The following is a 19,808-nucleotide window of genomic DNA, read 5'->3' as shown; positions in this document are numbered from 1 at the left end:
AGGGAGTGACGATATTAACTTCCCACCTGTAGGAGAAGCTATGAGCCTTCAGGTGGATGCTGGTGTGGAGCAGGCCCTTTTGAAATCCTGTTATGAACAGCCAATGCAACAGCAGCAAGAGAGGCAGAGCACTCACAGCTCTCCCATACTCAAAGGGATATGTTGGATGTATACTGCAGTGGTAGAGTAAGACTTGAGTGTACTGGTAGACTGGAGTAGACTCCCTGAACTAGCTCACAGACGTAATGTTCATAACTGAAAGCAGTCTAATAATTATTCCTCTACTGTTTCAGTAGAGGAATAATTGGGGAAATAGTGTTACTGCTGTAGAAGTTAGAAATGTGCTTTCCTCAAACACACTTTGACAGAGCTTACTGAATAAAAGAAGAGTTCTTGGATTTACTAGAACTGAATCTGAAAACTTCTGATGCCAATGACACTCTCAAGATAACAATCTTGAGGAAAACACATCAGGAAAAATGTTAAAGGAGACATATTATGCTCATTTTCAGGTTCATCATTTTATTTTTGTTTACTACTGGAAGAGGTTTACATGCTTTAGTGCTCAAAAAACACATCAGTTTTCTCATACTGTCCAGTGACATTCCCCCCTCTGTCTTAAATGTCGTTTTAGCTCCTGTCTCTTTAAGGCCCAGTCTCCTGATTGGTCAGCTCACACATGCCTGAGCCAGCACTGCTAAACAACAGAGCAGTGGTGCTTATTCAATTATTTCATGCAAAACCAGTAGCTAGGCATAAATTATGCAAATGTGTGACATGGTGACGTAGCCTGACGTCACAAAGTCACCATGAGTTAAAAGGTGAGACTACTAATGTGGTGTTTCAGGAGCACTTTTTTCTGTGGGAGAGAGGAGCTTCTGTTGGTGCGGACTTTTATAAGCAGAAAAAAAACCTATATAAAACACTTAAGGAAAGGAAAAAACAAAAAAGCACAATAGGTCTTATTTGATGTGCAACTCAGAAAAGAAAACAGAAGCAAAACAGAAAAGGTGCATCAAAATATTGTTTTTCTTTTTATTGCAGTGCATCTTGATTGTCACTTTTAATTTCTGTTCTGCTTTCTGGAGTGCAGCTCTCTTACAGGATTCAAATTCATGACCAAATGCTGATAAAACAGCATTTTCAAGTAAGCTTGCTGAATTTAAGTGCAAAGAACTCAAAGGAGGAACACAGTTTGCATCTAGCAGTGATTCCAACATGAGGGTAGACTTGCCATGCGGCAGGTAATGTGAACCGGGGATAGTTTTTCTCCCTCCTTAACGAATGCTCTCCTTAAATTTGGCCTCTCTGATCTGAGGGACAATAGCTTGTTAAAGCTAACCCTGCACAATCCACCCTGCATGAGCTTCCCATGTACTTTAAAACTTTTGAAACTGCCTAGAAACAGGAAGTGTAATTACTGTGGTTTGTTCTGAGTTGGACCAGAGGCATTGGTCTTGTTATAGACTTCAGGAGTGATGAGGGGATGAAAGATGAGTGCGAGGGGTCAGGGTTGCTTTCTAGTCTTGGAATATATGTATCGGCAGAGATAACATGATAAAGAGTATCTCAGTTTTTAATGATGACCAAATTTGCTAACTTATATGGATAACTTGGAATCAAAAATCAACAAAGATAAATAGAGGAGGTGTTCTCAATGCTTCTCCACCAGATTTTACAACGTTTGCACTACAGCAGTTTCATGGTCACAGGACAGCTGTTTGGTGAGGAACCGTTTCCAATGTCATAAACCAGTTTACAGTATGTCAACACATTGTGTTTGGATGCAGACCCAAATAAGAAAAAATGAGTTAAAATGTGTTAATTACCTCCAAGTCAGTTAGGAATAATTGCCTCTTGCAGCATACATTTGTTGACCAATTAGTGGGACAAGGATTTTGGCGGCTGGAATTTTTTCCACACAGGAAAACATTACATTTCACTGCTGTGTGGAGTTTTTATGAATTGTGAAGCTGTTGTGTTCGACCACTAAATTTGCTGTATTAGATTGTTATTTACACCAGACAATAATTATCCAATGGAGTGCATACATAAACAACATTTTAAACGCTTGACTGCAGGCAAGATCAAAACAAATACAGCATTTACATCCATAACATGTATATTCATATTGAAGTCTCTGTCCACACAGTTTTATGCTTTGAACAAAAGCAGCAGCATTCATTGGAAACACAGGTGGGTGTACTGAACAAAAGCAGCAATACATTTAAATACAGTATACTGTATATATTATTCAGTTTGTGGACATAAACTAAAATCAGCATGTATTGTAAAAGTCATATAAAGATTTGGAATGTGAATCAAATAAAGAAAAATACATGTACGTGTGCATACAGCAGCACATACATGGGAGGTACTCATCACTTCCTGTGTATCCTGTAAGCATTAGCCACATGTTTGAAAACTAGACCCATATATATATATATATATATATATATATATATATATATATATATATATATATGTATGTATATGTATATATATATATATATATATATATATATATATATATATATATATATATATATATATATATATGTATATATACAGTATATAGATATCTTGATAATAATGAAAAAAATGCCTCTTTAGGGGTAATGAAACTGAAATATACTTCTTTGACAACCTCTAAAGTCCCCAATGAAATAAAAAGGGACAAACTGAAGGTGTATAGAGGAGCTTGGATATCAAAGTGTCAGTTAGACAAACCACAAAAGAAACCTGCAGGTGCCAGGCTTTTGAAAATAAGCACAGCCCGGCTGCAGGTGACCTAATTGAATGTTGACTTCTGATAGTCAACCAACTAGGTTGCAGAATGCTCAAAAATTCCCTCAAATAAAAAGGTAAACAAAGAAACTTCAACAGGGCCTAAACAGATCAGATTTTCTGGCTAACAATCTGTTTGGATGATGTCTGCAGTGTGTCAAGGACAGAATCAGAACCACTTGGGTATGCCATTCCCCACCTCGCTTAAACCTTCACAAAAGGGCTCCGTCACACCCTGATTGGCTGGGAGGGGAATGCCCCAAACTGCTTCCACTCATTAATTTGGAGCCAGTCTGCACACGGTGCACACAGGTGATCTGAATCCACCGCAGTCAATCCAGAGGGATTCTGAAATTCAGCTCAAATAAAAAGACAGCAAGTACTACATAATGGGACTGCTAGTTTGACTGGAGCAAGCTCAGGAGCTGCTGGTAACAGAAATTGCCTGAGAACTGAAATCATATTAAACCTTGCAACAGCCATCTGTGAGTCCCACTGAAACAAAACAGCAATAAAAACTCCAGGGGTCTAGGTAGGTGTGTCGTTAGTGAGCAGCGTCTGACCGTCTTATTATCTTTCCATCACAAAATGAAACTGCCTTACTTGATGAGGGATATGATACGTTTTGGTACTACCACAAGGACTTTGGAGTGTTTCTGCAACCCTGAGTCCATAAAAGTTGGTTAGCTGTGTAAAATATAAATTAAAAAAAGATGCAATCATTTAAAATCATGCTGAAATTACAATCATGATACTGTCACCTGTTACCAATGGACCTGTTTACCTGCGAAATGTTCCAGGTGTTTTCTGATCATTCCACAACTTTCCCAGTCTTTTGCTGCTCCTATCCCAATTTGTTTGAAACATGTTGCTGGCATCAAATGCAGAATAAGCACATATACAATATCAGTCATCATCAGTTTGATGAGGTAAAATATTAAATATGTTGTCTTTTTACTGTCTTCGATTGAGTATATGTAAACAAGGATTAGCAAATTATCACTTTTTTTTTTAATCAGAGTTGTACAAAGTGAGGACATTTAGAAGAGAGGACATTTTATGGAACTGAGGAAGACTTTAGAGAGTGAAAACATTTTAGAAAAGTAAAGACGTGTGGAAAATGGAAAAATGGAGTATCTTAGTGGTTTAAAGGTCTGCTTTGTAAGAAAGTTGATTTTTGAGTCTCTTTCCCCGCTCGTCACATACTAACACTTTTGGATGGTGACCCGACCTACAATTCCAAAGCGTTAAGTGGGTTAGTTAATTATCTGTTTTATTTCTGTTTTATACTGTACATCTTCCCAAGTTCCCAACATGTTAATATCTGTACAAAAATCTATTTTAACTCCTCAGCAGACCCTTTGTTGTTGTCGGCAGACATGCTTCAAGTAAAGCTGAACCAGCCTGCCTAAGTGAGACGTGTTGTAGTTTGCTCCTGACAACTCCAGCACTAGCAAGCTGCCACATGGCTTGGATTACATTATTTTCTCAACTTTGCTGCATTACCTGGCTGCCACTGTCAGAACCAACTTTAGTCTGTTTGTGTGTGTTGTAGACTTTCAAGCTGATTGTACATCCTAAGGTTGTGCTTATGGGGAAAGAAGTAGGAGAAGACAATCCCACTGAGACTGCCATGCACACTAACACTTGGCAGTGTTACAACTGTCTTGCTCCAAGGAATGGACTCAGTGGTGCATGTGTAGGAAGAGATGCCAAAGGATCGTCAATCACACTACTTGATAAAGTATCTATAAGCGACTCTGTGCCAGAGAGATAAACACAGACAAAAAGAATTGACCGTTCATAACAAGGACAGGTCATGATGATGAACACAGATTGAAATCTACAGAAAAACAAAGGCTGGGGAGGTAGTAAATGGCCCTGCGGTTTTATGATCCCAGAGGGCCAAATTTGCTAAATGGAAGTTCTTGCAGCAGTACACGTTGTCTGTGAAATTGCTTCCCTTGAGACGTGATGTCTGTAAATGTCACTGTCCTCGTGGGGCTCACATCTTCACGCAGCAGGAAGGACCTGCCGTTGGCTCGGGGTCAGACCTCGAAGGAGATGACCTGTCTGTGTCCTGCCTCTGCTTGTTGACGCCTTCCCTCCTCCACTGTGTCTCACCGTCTTTGTCCTCTCTCTTTCTCTTATTCCTCTCCATCTATAATGCTCTGCCTCTTCCACTGCCTTTCCCCTCCTGATTCTCTCTTGCGCACTCTTCTCTTTTATACTTTCTTCACACTCTGCCCTTCTTTGTCCTTGTTACCATGGCTACTGCCGTCTTCGAATGAGATGGGGAGGCAAGAGGACCGATGGAAGATACAGGGGCATATGCTACTCTTGCCATTCATCATTGCCCTTCTCTCTCTCTCCCTCTTAAATCTTTATCTCTTTCAAGTCTTCAATTAACCGCTGCCGGAGGAAAGTCATGCTGAACGAGTGCCAGCTACATGCCTTCCTGCTGTCCTGTTTGTCCATTAATTGTTTACCTCAGATCAAAGTCACTGGGGCTTGATAGTCTTGTTAATTCAGGACTGACTTTTCCGGTGTCGGTAAGCATTTGTGAATCATTTCAAATTCTAACTTGGTTTCAAGTCTTTGTTTTGAGGATTTAATGGGCAAGATGTTAGCAGGTGATCTAGGTTGGCTAAAGTAGGTGTGAGATGAGTTGGTATGGGGAAACATAAGGAAGTAAGCAATGGAACAAACCCAAAGGAACAGAGGTATAGGCTCCGAAGATGCTTGGGAGAGGAAGACAGGGGAACAGCAAAGGAGGAACAAGAAAGGGGAGAAGGGGTGTGCAAGTCTGTGATGCAGATCAAAGTCTAGATGATACCAAGGGAGGGAAGGAAGGAAAGAAAGGAGAAAGCACACACACACACACACACACACACAGAAAGTGCGTAGCCACAGAAGGAGTGAAGCCTGTAAAGAGAAAGGGCAGTGATCAAAGAAGAGATGAGGCGATGGAAGAGGAAGGGGGGGAGACACAGGGAAGAGTGGGAGGTACAGTCGAAGCCACAAGGCCTTTGAGCACAGTGAAACTTTATTGTTTTGTGCACTATCTTTATTTATGGGAATGTTTTTCTTTCATGATCTCTTTCCCCCCTTTTTTGCCTGGCAGATGCACATACACACCCACCCACACACAAACAAACTGTCACCACCTTTCATACCAGCTCTGCAACTGCCAGGCAGAGGAAGCACCGCAGCCATGAAAGATGTGGTCACACTGCGCCTCACAGTTACGCCTTGTTATCCCGACCATAGAATATCCACATTTGGGAAAAAAAGTACTGATGTTGTGGATGTTACACCGCTGTCCTGCATTACCTCATTTGCCGGGCTTGCCTAACTAATGAACGGTTACCAGCAGAGGCCGAAACGAGGGAACAGCAGGAAAGTTTAAATGCACGTGGCTCCTGCACAGCAGCAGAGGAAGTTATTTACATAATGCCTCCCTGATTACACATCTCCCTGCCTGCTTGCACTTTTATGTGTCGGTCTTGTGGGTGAGATGGGAAAGAAAGAAAAAAGTAACATGGGCGAGATTGTGATTTCCTGTGTAGTGGTGCGATGGCTAATGAGATATTAATTTGCAACCTTGACTTTCATGGCCTTGGGATGCACAGATCAAAGGAGAGGATTTGTTTCCTTGATGCGGGAGGTGTGGAAGGAATCTTATTTCCTCCTATTTTGGGTTACACTGATTTTTTCAAATCCAGTGCTTTATATCTGTATGCAGATCAGAGGTGCAGGGAATAAATGTATTTCCGCACTTCCACGAATAAAGCAGTTATCAGAAATCCCGTCTACCTGCAATGTCCTGTCATTAGACTGGAATAGTAAAAGGAAAAGCATGAGATGTTTCCTCCCCTGATTGACTAAAAAGAAGCTACTTCTAATGCAGGGGAAAGAAATGCTTATCCAAACATAAACACACTTCTACTATTGTCTTTGAACTTTTCCCCAACATCAAAATCTAAAGCAACACTGTGTGGCCAGAGGTTGACCTGATGGCATAAACAATGCAAAACAATGAAATGTATACATGTCTCAATAACTTATTTCCTAAAGAGACAGACACTATAAAGGTCAACAGTAATCATTCAAATATATGCGGGTACAAATAGCTGAGTAGCATTTGGTTCCTTACAGTCACTGCTGGAAAATGTTGTGGCAGGGATCACAAAACAATGTAAACCTAGTTGTGAGTAGAGCTGTGCTTATGGTCTGCTTAGGTTTAGGCACACAAACAGTTTGGTTAGGGTTGTGAAAGCATTATGGTGTGGCTTAAAATAGCCTACCTGTTTTGGTCACCACAAAAACGGCAGGAAATGTCCCCTGGTCTCCTTAAAAAAACACCCGGTTTGGTCACCACAAAAACGGCTGGTACTGCCGCTGTCCGTTTGGCAGACTTGTGGCTTCTATGTTTGGTACAAATGCCAACCTTGGACCTTGATTTGCAGAATCTGCTGACATTTTTGAAGTGATGACTTGGCTGCAAGGTGGCCTAACCAATTGGTTGTAGTCATGAAGGAGGAAATGTTCGTGATGACATGTAAAAACACAAATTTATAGACATTTGCAGAGAATTGTATACGGTTGCTGAACAATACTACAGTACTTCCTAATAACACTTACAGCTTAAGTGTATGCATTGTTAACAATCAATTCTGTGTTGTAGTTAATATATATATATATATATATTTTTAAAGCTGACCCTTTAACCACCTTTCCAATGATTACATCATGGACTATAACCAGAATGTAACCAAGTAATGACATTTACAGTACACACAACGCTCTAGGTTACTTGAGTAACTGAGTTAAGGAGGGGATTCTTGGTGGATATAATTAGAGCAAGTGTGAGACGATCCACCACCTCAAACCCTGGTGCAACTTGGGTCACTCCATACTTGTCTTTTGACGGTCAAACTCTGTTCACAGATGACACTTCTACCCGGCAACAAGAACACCTTGTCACATTTGCAGACAGGCCTGAGAGAACATAACTCACAAAGGGCACCGGGGGCGCCAGACTTAGCCTAGAGGTTAGATGGCCCCAGAGTTGCTGAGCTTCTCTTTGCACTCCTTATGAATGATGCATGGCTGGCTGGAGTTCGGTACAGTGTCGGGAGAGAGGACGAATGAGCGACAGCAGCCATAGAAGCAAATGAGCATTGATCAAGGGCGCTACAATTACACTGACCTCAGCTAGTTCCTTCCAGTGGGTGCCCCCAGGAGTGGAGGAAATGGCCTTAGCAGGATGAAAAGGTCTCGACGTGTGTGTGTGTGTGTGTGTGTGTGTGTGTGTGTGTGTTTGTGTGTGTGTGTGTGTGTGTGTGTGTGTGTGTGTGTGTGTGCGTGTTTGTGTGTGTGGGTGATTGAGAGGAATCCTGTAACTGTAACTGGATTTTTTTCCTTTCCCTGCTTGAATTAAAAGTTTTCAGTGTGCACAGCAAGATTTATAAGTGTTGGACTCTTAAAGCATGAAAAATGATCCAAAGTACAGACAGCAGGAGAAAGCATACTTAACGCACACGCATGTTTTTTGTTCAACGGCGGCAACATGGTATGGTAATGCCTAAAATGGGACTGTGAGTAGGTGACAGGGATGAAGTAGGATAAGGGAGGGAGAGAGAGAGTGAGGTGTGAGATAAAAGGGAAGGATGGGAGGAATGCAAGAGGGAAGAGGAAAGGTGATACGGTGGGCCGGGGAGTCGACAGATTGATGGATGGCTTCCCTGCAGATGGATACTGAGCAGAAACAGAGCTCCAAAAACACACTTAAGCACACGCACATATGCACACACACCTAAATGCATTCACACACACACACACACACACACATTAAGGATACCATTATAAAAATACTCCCAAATTGGTGGGTACATGCACATGTGAAAACAATCACACTGGCACATAAACACAACATGCAGGTGCAGATATTTAACCCATAACACTTCATCTCTGACACGCACACACTCATTATTAATGTGCATCATGCCGCACGGGGTGGTGCGCTGACTAATAACTGTAAACAAGTATCACCATGGGGCCTATCACACAGCCCAGTAATGGTTATTACCATCATCGCTCTTCCTATGATTATCTAGACCCGTCGTTACAAGCCAAATGCACCACTGGCATTGTAGAAATACACAAGGCCCCTCTCCATTTCGCTCATTTACATCCCATGCACATCTGCTAGCAAGGTGTCACCGCCGTGCAATGAAAGGTTTCAAGCCGATCTGTCAAAGACACAAAAAATAACGCTTGGCTCCATGTATCTGTAACAAGCAGCAACTTCCTCGACAAGACTGGAATGCTCCCATCTGTTGATGTGTTGTAGCGCACGCTGGTGGCAACTGTGCAAGCTGAGTGTACAATAACCACATGGGGAGCAAGGGTTTGTGGGTTGTAAATGCCAGGGAAGTGTGTACACAAACAAAACAAAAAGCAACTGTGAATCTCCGCATGTAGCCTGATTCGTCTTGTTTTGAGACTGTACAAGCACTGAAATATGTCGCAGAAGAGGAGACACATTTCATGTTTGGTTGGTGTATATGGGTCTGGGTGCACATTTGGGATTAGAGCTTCTTTTAAGTGATACATTTCTGTATCCTCCGATAGAAAAACAATCTTTTTTAGGTCTTCAAAGAATGTGTCAGTGGATTTTTACTTTACACCCCTTCAAATAGGAAAGCTGTAGGTCAAAGGAAAACAAGATTTATCTTTTTCCTTCACACTTTTTATTCTCTAAATATGCCATCCAGGCAATCAGAGGCATTCTAATAGTGCTTCACTTCAGTTTATTTCGTCCTTGGACTTCAGTCATTTTACTCCTTTTATTACTTGCTGAAGTAATGCTTCTGCTCAACCTGGCACAATCAATACTTATGCTTTTTGATGATGGGCTAAACGGAGAGTGTTCAAGCTTCTTCCATCTAGCTGTAAAATGTTCATGATTTCTAAATATATCATTTTAAGACAGGTATAAATCCTTACCATGAGGGATGTGATGCCCGGGACATTTGCTGCAATTATATGAGACATTTGTTTGTTTCTAAAAGCAACTGGTCTGATTGATGACTACTGTTATTGTTTACACTGGTGCAGATAAGACAGTGGCTTCATGGCCCACATCCCACAATTCATATTAATTATCAATCATGACAGGGGAAGCACCTAATAAAAAATAATCCAAGTTTAATGTTAGTCAAACAAATGTCAGCACGATGCATGCAACCTGTAACTGCTGTGTACTGTAGCTGCAAGTTAGCTCTGTTAGCTGACTCTGGTCACCACTGTGTTTGTGTTGACAACGCTATCACAGCAGTTTTGGACACCCAGGAGGAGGTTTTCAGGTGTGGGAACAGAATAGACACCAGATACGGAGCCGAGCGAGTGGGCAACGGAACCAGGCTCAGCAGCCTCCACAGACACCGTGACAGAGGTGAAGAGACCAAAGAGGACGTTGGCGGAGGAAACTAAGAAGAGAAAAAGAGACAGTGACCGAGCAAGAGATAAACGGAGATCTCAGGCTGGCTTCATCATTGGCAACAGCTTCACCAAATAAAAGGCTGCAAGACAAACAGAGGTGGACTTTCAGCTGTTGAATATTAATTAATACAAGCTAGCTTGCTAAGTTTCATGTCTTGTGTTGTTGCACTTGTTTAATGCTTGGCTTTGTCACCGAAGTTGTCAACTCACTAGTTTTGTTAAGCAAGTTTTCAAGACATTACATGTTATGATGTGTCGAGTTTTGTTTGTAGTTAGCATGTAACGTTACATTACAACTGACAAATTGGTCCAGAATTACGAAAAAACAAATTGCTATTTAATGTTAATTTAACTTTGCAATAATATTGGCACTTTTGTTGATTTACCACTATAACTTTGTTTTAAAGTCACAGTTTTATCACTATTCTATAGTGGACCTTTTGACAGAGTTTGTCAAGGTGGGCAAGTTGCATATAAAATACAGCTCTTCCAGGGGAATTGTTTGGTTTTAAGAATTAAACAGCTTTTGAATGCTTGTTAAAGGTTTTTAACGCACTGCTTGTGTATGTGTACTGTAAAGGGGCTCAACACGTAATGATTTTAATAAAAACCTAACAGTTAAAACTGAAAAATAGAGAAATATACTGTCTGCAGTTTTATCCATAAACAGTCGATACAAAACCTGAAGCTGTGTTCTTGCTTTTTCCTACCATTATTGCCCCCTTTTCAAGCTTTGCTCAAACACCTTCTTCTTCGTTGCAGCTTGACACCATGTTTTCCTGCTTTAATCAAGAAATTAATGGCCCTTTAGTCACAGAGGCCCAGATAATAAACTCGTTCACTGTACATTAATTAACAAACACAGCAGTAGACAGTTAGAGGGAATATGAACATTGCAGCATGCATACATAATAGCCCATATATGGTTTCTGCATACATTAGTGTGGTATTTAATGTTATCCAATGAGACAACCATCAAAACAAAGTAAGGCCTTTATATATCTGATATGCCTTTGTTTTAAATTATTTTTTGTTCATATGAGGAGATGTTTTCCCTCTGCAGGGATGTCAGGATCAGCTTCAGAAATGTTATAGTGCTAAGAGGGATTCCTGCTCACGGACACTTCAGCAGAGACCAGTGCCTGGCAAACTTTGGACTTTAAAGGTTCTTGTGGTTTTCTTTCCTCCAAAGAAGTTAGTGGAAATCAACAGAAGGAATGGGAGGATTCATGGAAAAACAACACTGGCTACAAACTGGACTTGATCCCATAACAATTCAAACCCACGCTAATAACTCCTACTCACTGAACCGCTCTACCTTTCTCTGCAACACAGAATTCTTACCAGTAAATTTTAAGTCATCTTTATTTTCCTGGACACTTGTGAAGTCTTGTTCTGATTGAGGAGTGGTGGACAGAAGAGTTGATTATGCTTCAGAAATTTCCTCCCACAGAGAGAACATGATGAAGGACATATTCATTTTTTAATATGCATGGCTGTGGCAAAAGACACTGTATTTATTGATGTGTCTCTCATCAGTTTTTACCATTAGCTTACCAAATGTTGATTAGTTGAATAGATGATGTGTGTTGAATAAAGGATGGTTACGTAGCCCAAGGTCTAGCTGCTTCAAGACTTTCCTTTGTACTTTAAGCTGAATCACATCTTTGCTAAGAAAGCCCTCAGCCCTGCAGTTCTTTACTTGTACACACCTTACCCCCCACCACCATCAATTCACTTGTACTTTCCCCTTTAGAAGAAACACAGTTTAGTGATATCTAAGCTTTCATCAACACCTGATGAAATTCCCATCTGCACTCTTTCCCTTTGTGCCACTGTGTACATAAGCATTACAGCTGTTCCCTTCTCTTTGCTTTCATCGTTTCCACAGTCTTAGCAGGCTCACTTTGAAATGGATTAAAATGGCAAGTGAACCAGAAGCTACAGTTACTCAAGATGATGAATAACAATACTTTCTACTTGACATAAATACACAAGATAAAATTAATTGCATATATGAACAAGCCCCCAAGAGGCAGAGAAACACCAAAAACCCATTACAGGACCACAGTGGCAACATGGAACACGCAGTTGGTTTGTTTCTGCTTAGTGTTACGAGAGATGTGTAAGCTCACATGCATGCTTGTCTGTTGCAGAGCCACACGTTCGCAAGTACACACTTGCATGCAATGTACAAGCACACATAATGGCTGAAGAGACGTGCAGTATGATTCCAAAAGGGATATTTTGTGAATGTTGGGCTGTTGATATTTGTTGATTAATTTTCACCTTTATTGTCCAGTGATCCACACTGTATACTGCACACTCAACTAAATCCGAATGATCTTGCTGCAACAACTAATTCACTGTATAACATACACATACAGTATATGAACATCTGATTTTAGTCATAGTGCAAAAGCTTCAACCAATGAGGAAGACTGTGGGGAGGCTGAGCTTTGGCATGAGGGTATCATCAGAGTGGTATGAATATCATGACACGTAAACCACCCAGTAATCTCTATAAACAGATATTTGCATGTTTTTTTGCCTAAACCTAACCAACCCATGACCGTTTCACAACTTTGATAACAGTCTACAAGTCATACTGCAATATGTCATTCTCAGTATGCTTTTTATGAAAGTCTAACCGTACATTGCATACAAGACGAGTTAGGAGTGAGAACGTCTTGGCTCGCGACACTGAAAGCCCGAAATGTTGCCCATAACTAACAGAGAGGTTAACTCATCATCAGTCGATAGCTGATGGGCTCCTAGATTGGTCAGCTGGTAGTAGGATCAGCTGTGAGCCACTGATGATGCAGAGTGACACAAAAGGTGGCTGATTGGCTCTACCTGAACTTAGACAATGCTCCAGGTGTTTTCTATATTCATACAAATAAGTAATAAACACTTACGCCATGATAAGAACCATCTGTAGGATTACCTCACAGACTTCCTGGATTCCAAGTAAGGACGTTATCTATCATGGGGAGGTCAACTTGAAGTACATGTTCACTTTCCCCCTGCCAGCTCAGGTCGTAAAACCCAGACAGACTCAGGCTCACTCTCACCAAAAGTCTCTACGTGCTCAGAAAACTATTGGGACAAGAATAGTATGGAAAGACCAGATATGTCATTAACAATGAGACAGGTCACTGTCCTGGTTTCTGCGTCTTCCAACCTGAATCCTCAACTGTTTTGACCTACTTGCTGTTAGCAAAACAGAAGTCTGACAGGGCTGGAACCTCATAAGAGCAAAGACTACCTTTTTGGCAACCTCTGCCAACCACCTTTGGCTATGTCTATCCATCATATTATGCAAAGTGGGCTTTGAAAGCTCTTGGGCCCGACTCTTTAGGCAGCAGAATCGATAAGCGGGCAGCGTTCTGTCAGTTATGACTTCAGTTACTTATCACACTGTATAGGCAGGATGTAAATAATAAAATAAACCTGCATTTCTATGACAAATGTTGTTCGTACTCTGAGTGAGTATAAGTCTTTAGGTATCCAAGTCTTTGAATTTCCCAAGAAATTCCCAAGAAATGTGATCAATTATTCCCTGGAAATAGATTTCCCTCCCCTGTTTGCTACGGTGCTTTATCTTTGATCGAACATATATGATTAGTGACCCCTTGTTAGGAATGCTAGCTTATCAAAACAATTTGACAGGCAGTACCTGTGCAGGCCAAAACCTATCTGCAGACTTTGCAGCTGTTGGACTCAGTTGCTTTTCACACAACCTGCAACCATTCAGAAAAGAGAAACACATGAATCCTTTAGTCGCGCTGCGTACAAGCTGTAGTGGACTGCTTTTGTGGCAGTGTGTGTTTTTATTTGTGTACAGTATATACATTCCATTGTGTGATATTGCGGTGTGAACACATCTTTGTGTGCACACTTCTGTATCTGTTTGTTTGATTGATTATCCAGCAGCCTCTCAGCACCTTTATACTTTGCTATCTATCACTCTCTTTTTGCTACACACACACAGACACACACATATGTGCACAAGCCATATAGGGGTTGAAGGAGGCCCAGCTAACGGCATATTAGCCACCTGTGGGCAAGCCAAGTGCTGTGTAAATACCCAAGGGAGAGAGGGGATGAGCCGTGGCGCCCTGTCAGCCCTAATCTAGGAAGACACCTAATCTCCACAATCCCCCATGGAGCCTTCTCCATCACTCCCAGATGGATAGTACCTGAAGGAACACCATGACAGTATCATTCTAGAAAATGCCAGAAAATAGTGTGAGCCACAACAGGCCTCAGATCTGAGGATTAATTAAGCACGACTGTCAGCGTGGGTTCTTTGGTTTACACTGGGATGAGTCAAATCTTTTGAAGAGTGACATGAATCAGTTATGCTGAAGGTCTACACATTTGACTGCAGAGAAAGAGCTTTTCTTTTGGTGTTTAACCAAATCAACCTTTCACATTCTGGTGGCTAATATCAGGCACTCCTTACATTTGAACAAAATTTCACCGGCTGTACTGAGGTAATAATAGAAATGCCTATACATTCTTTTTCATGGTTAAACTTGTGGGACTACTCATATCATGAGTGTGACCGTATGGGAAGATAGGGAGACATACATTTAAGAGATCATTTGTCGCTCTAAATTAACTCTATCAAATGTGTGCAATGATCCTCAGATGTACGAGTTGTTCAAGTGATTTCCTATCTAATACAAGCATTTCATTTAATTAGTTGAAAATGGAAAATAGTCTGGGCAATTGCACGTCAGCATGCAAATAATTAAGAGATCCTCAGTGAATACTTCACAGTGATATTATGTGATCATTTTCATTGATTGAGCAGAATGGAAATGTACCAACAGCAGTGTTAAACAGTTTTTAGCAAGTTTCAGAGTATTCTGTGGAACTCATTTAGCGAAGAATCAGGTTTTATAAGAGAGGTCGTGGGGTCAGATCCTGCTTTTGAATGTCTCATCTATTGAAAAAAAATAATTTACAGGTATAAAGAAACAAGGAACTTTTTATTTTCACAAGCAGCTTTATTAACTACTATATTACACCAGCTTCACATTTGCATCGAGATATTTCTGGTGCACTTTATGGATTTTACTCAGCTGAATTAATTTTCTTTTAAGTAATCTATTATTTTATTCTTTTGATATCAGATTAAATCAAAACGTAAATGCTATTTTCTCAATACACTTTTCCAGTCAGAAGGTCACAGTTGGTGCTTTATACAGTGTCGATGAACAGCATAAGAACTTATCATCGGTGTCATTGGTGAAGCAGTCACTGTCTGCCTCAAAGATTAAAATTTTGTCCCTGACTCATATCCAAATGTTTCAGTCAAGGTCTGAGCTGCAGAACAAGTAGGAGGTAGCGTTAGAGATAATAAATAATACATTCCTATGAATCTGATCCTTGTACCATCACACCTCCAACACTTAGAATCAGATATGCTCTGCAAGGACAGACATTTAAGAATTTTATTGGCTGCTACTGAAGGACATCTAAAAACATTTGTCTGGTTTGAGTATTCTGCCAGTAGCCAGTAACAAGGAGTGGAGAGCTCTGGTTTGTACTGAAACAAGCACTTTTCTGTGGAAGTGGGTCTGAGCTGAACCGCCACACTAATCCAGTTACCCACACCCAAATGTGCCCAAAGAGCGTCTGCACTTCAAATAGCACTTGAAAGGTGATTGGAGGAGGGGAGGAAAAACAACAACCAATTTGCATTTTTCTGCTCTGGCAGGTGGAGTGCTAATGAACAATTCTATGATCCATTAATTGGGATCTTGTTTGTACATGGCCATCATCACAAAGTGGCACTTGAGTTTGCATGTTTGCGTGGCTCCATCTGAACGGTTAATGGAGATAATGACACTAATCAGTCCAAGGCAAACAGCTCTCCTCCGCCAATCAGGTGGGTAATGGCCTATTGGGTGTATGTATCACTGTGCATCGTTGTCATAACAATGGCTTCATGTGCTTCATGAGGGTAACTTCTGTATTTTTCACATTGGACTGTACTGGACCCTGGTGTCCAAGTAACTACAGCACTACTTTCAACTACAATGGATCTTAAAGGGCAGGCATTTCAGCCGGTTTGACGGGCCTCTCTAACTTCTATAATCGTTGACTAAATCAGGTTTGAGTGAGTACAAAATGGGACTGTTTGTGTGTTTTTGCAGAGGTGCTCTGGAGAGGCTGGGCGTGGTTTTCCTGACTGGCTAGAGCTGGTGACTTTCACACACCTGCAGTGCATTTGGTTCATCAGCACCAGCTTTAGAACCCTGGTCTTCACTCTGCTCGCTGCCAGATTATTTTGCCTACCAGACGTGGTACATGGCCCCCAAGTTAGCGCTTGTTCTCTTCATAGATTCTCTTGTTTCTTGTGTTTTTGCCAGTCAACTAACTTTGCCTCTCTTCCTCCTTGGCAGTAAACAAACCACCTCTGAAGCCTGCTCCACACCACACTGCGACCCAGCCTCCAGCACCTCTGCCACCTGCCTCCTCAAACACTGGGGTTTCCATGTTTCCACTTCACTCAAGCCCTCCACTTGCGCCACTGTGAGTCTCCCTCTCTACACCAGCCTGAGCCTCAGCCTCCACCACTACCTTCTACAAGCCTTCAATAAATTCCCTTATACCTTCCCTCAGTCTTGGTGTCATACTAAATATCTACTACAAAACATAACAACTGTTTGGCCTTGGCAGAAGTATGCGCTCTACTGAGTGTCATCCTAGTTTTGAATACCTTGGATCCACACACTGCACTGGTTGATGCAAAACTCGAACCTATAGTTTTTTTAGTCTATTCTTTTTTTATTTTATTTTCACAAGCTTACAGGCCCGTTTGCATGGCCTTCATTCATTTGCCCTTATGCAACCCAAAAGAAAGACCTTAAATCAACCCAATTCAGCAAGTAAGTGATATGTATTGTGGACCAAAGCAAACCAGCTCTTTCCATCCCCTTGGGTTCACATGATCAGGATATAGTCAGGAGTCAGGATATAACCGCAGTGCATATCATCTCCCATCTCCCCATCTATCATATGTAAACCAATGCAGCACATTGCATTCCTCCAGTCTTACATAATCAGTTTCCCAGCGCCGTTTCTCCTCCTTTCCCCTCACCTTGTGGGACGGCACGTTAACAATTAGACCGAACAATGTCTATTCTCTGCCTGCTATGTAGACCACCTTTTAACCAGTATTGAGGATTGAGATGTCAGGGAGGATTACAAGGTGAGCTGACAATGGCACATACAGAGCAGCAGGCACACACCTAGGTGTCTTGTTGCTAAACATAAAGGGAGAGTGCAGAACCATGCTGGCCCAGCCTTGACCTTATTAGGTAACCTCTAGTTAAGAGCCAGATGGCAAGACATGAAAAAGAAGGTGGCTGGTGATAAAGATGGTGACTAGTGATGTGTAACAAAAGAAAGTGTGAGAAGCTCTTTATGGCTGCAGCAAATGGAGGGAAATGACATCTTTATCTTAACAATAATGTCCTCCTGTGTAGGAAACACTGCCTCTATACAATCTAAATGTATGTGTCATGGGAGAAAGTTCCATCTATGCAGAACATACGTACATATACATTAGTAATATATTAATCATTAACCCATGGTTTCTAGATACAGTATGTTCTTTCAAATGATGTGTTTACCATGATAACACATAGCTGACTCCTGCCTCATTTGCTTGACAACATTATCACATCTTTTGTGTCAACCATTTAAGTAGATCATCAAACATAGTGGATATACCTGTTTTATCAAGTTCACCATTTGACCTTTGTCATAAACTGCATCCAGGTTCATACGTTGGTTGAAAAATACAAAACAATAATTTGAAATAGTTGTAAAACAGAAAGTAAATAATGTGTCGATTAAAGCAAAATGACACAAACAGCAATTAAGCTTTACAAATTAGGTTGACATTGCCAGGTTATCACTGTAATTGCACCGCAGTTATTGTGCTCCACATGCATTTCCACCTCATACGGTGAACCATATATTTACGTCAGGGCCATAATATAAACACTTGACAGGGGGTAAGCCTTAATGAGTCTACATGGAGAGCAGTTAACTGTGCAGTGCATGAATGATTTATAGCCACGGTGAAGATAACGGCCAGTTAAGGTAAAATATTGCTCAAGACATCTAAAAGTTGCATCTCAATTCATCATTGTGTTGTATTTGTCCGATTGTGTATTTTTATACCATCTTTTCAACCTATATTTTTTCTACGTATGTTCCAATTTTCATCATGTATGTGCAGCACATCATTACAATAAACAGTAAGCAATAAATAAATAAAGTAAATTAGGACAGATCAGTGTCAACCGATGTTAAATGGTCATGACACTAAATAGAAGATGTACGTGGCAGGCAGCGGGTACCCACCATATTTCCCCATTTGGGAATTAAAACAGCATCAATGCCCACTGTGAACAGACTAGATTTTCCGCTTCACCATCCCTCGTCTCTGCTCTGTGGTAAATACTTGAATGAGGTCCCAGTATTAGTCATGTGTCCGCTCCAACCGACGCGCAGTGATATGCAAAATGGCAACGATCTACTCAAGAGACAAAAAAGGAGACAAAGCAAATGTCAAACTGTGTTCCTCTGAACTGAGACTGGGTTGCAGGGGTGGGGGCTTGTTGGTGTCGTGGGGAGGTTATACTAAATTTATGTGTATGTGTGTGTGTGTGTGTGTGTGTGTGTGTGTGTGTGTGTGTGCACTGGCAATGGCTTAAGCGTGCAAGCAGATGTGCGCAAACTCACATTAGTGTGCTTATGCATGTGTGCTTGTGCATATGTCTGTTTGTATATGCAATTATCAGCTACATCAGACATTACCTTGTCACAACTATCTCCCCCCCATCACACAAGTCTCGCACGGCTTGATACTTAATGCATGGGGGAAGGAGGGTGTCTGGTGTTACTGTGGGGCCCTAAGCCGGTTAATGACGCCGGGCACCAGAAGCCCCACAGATGGCTAATCTAACCATTGTCTTCACCACCCTGCCCCTTCGAGCAAACTCCCATCCTATTGGCCCCCCATGCAGCATGCTACTGTTTACCCCTATTCTCACCAATTCTAATCCTGTTTAGCAACATTCTCAGAACTCTGAATGGCCTCTCCCCCCCGACCCTCTCCCCTCTCCTTTCTCTCTCCACTCTCCTTTTGTTTTTTCAAATGATAAAACGGCACGGCCGGGTAAAGAGGTGCCACGGTTATCCTCACTTGTGCAAAGGGAGAGATAGGGCCACTGGGGAAGGGAGGGTGGGGGTACCGAATGAAAGCATGAGGGAGGGTGGGAAGACCTTGGAATGTTCAGGGCTTCTTTCAAGGCGAGTTCATGCCCCAGCTAATTAACGATTATGCTTCATACTTCTTGCATTCACTAATACGCGGGGTTGATGGATATGGTGCTGACATATTCAGCCTCCCGATGCTGCTCCCGGTGCCTCCCTCTCGATTTTCTCACTCCAAGTTCGCTGTGTCAATCTGGGCCCCAGCCTGG

The sequence above is a fragment of the Pagrus major genome, chromosome 11 (genome assembly GCF_040436345.1).
Source record: "Pagrus major chromosome 11, Pma_NU_1.0".
NCBI classification, from domain to species: Eukaryota; Metazoa; Chordata; class Actinopteri; order Spariformes; family Sparidae; genus Pagrus; species Pagrus major.
The sequence above is the reverse complement of the archived record's forward strand: the minus strand, read 5'-3'. Positions refer to the sequence as shown.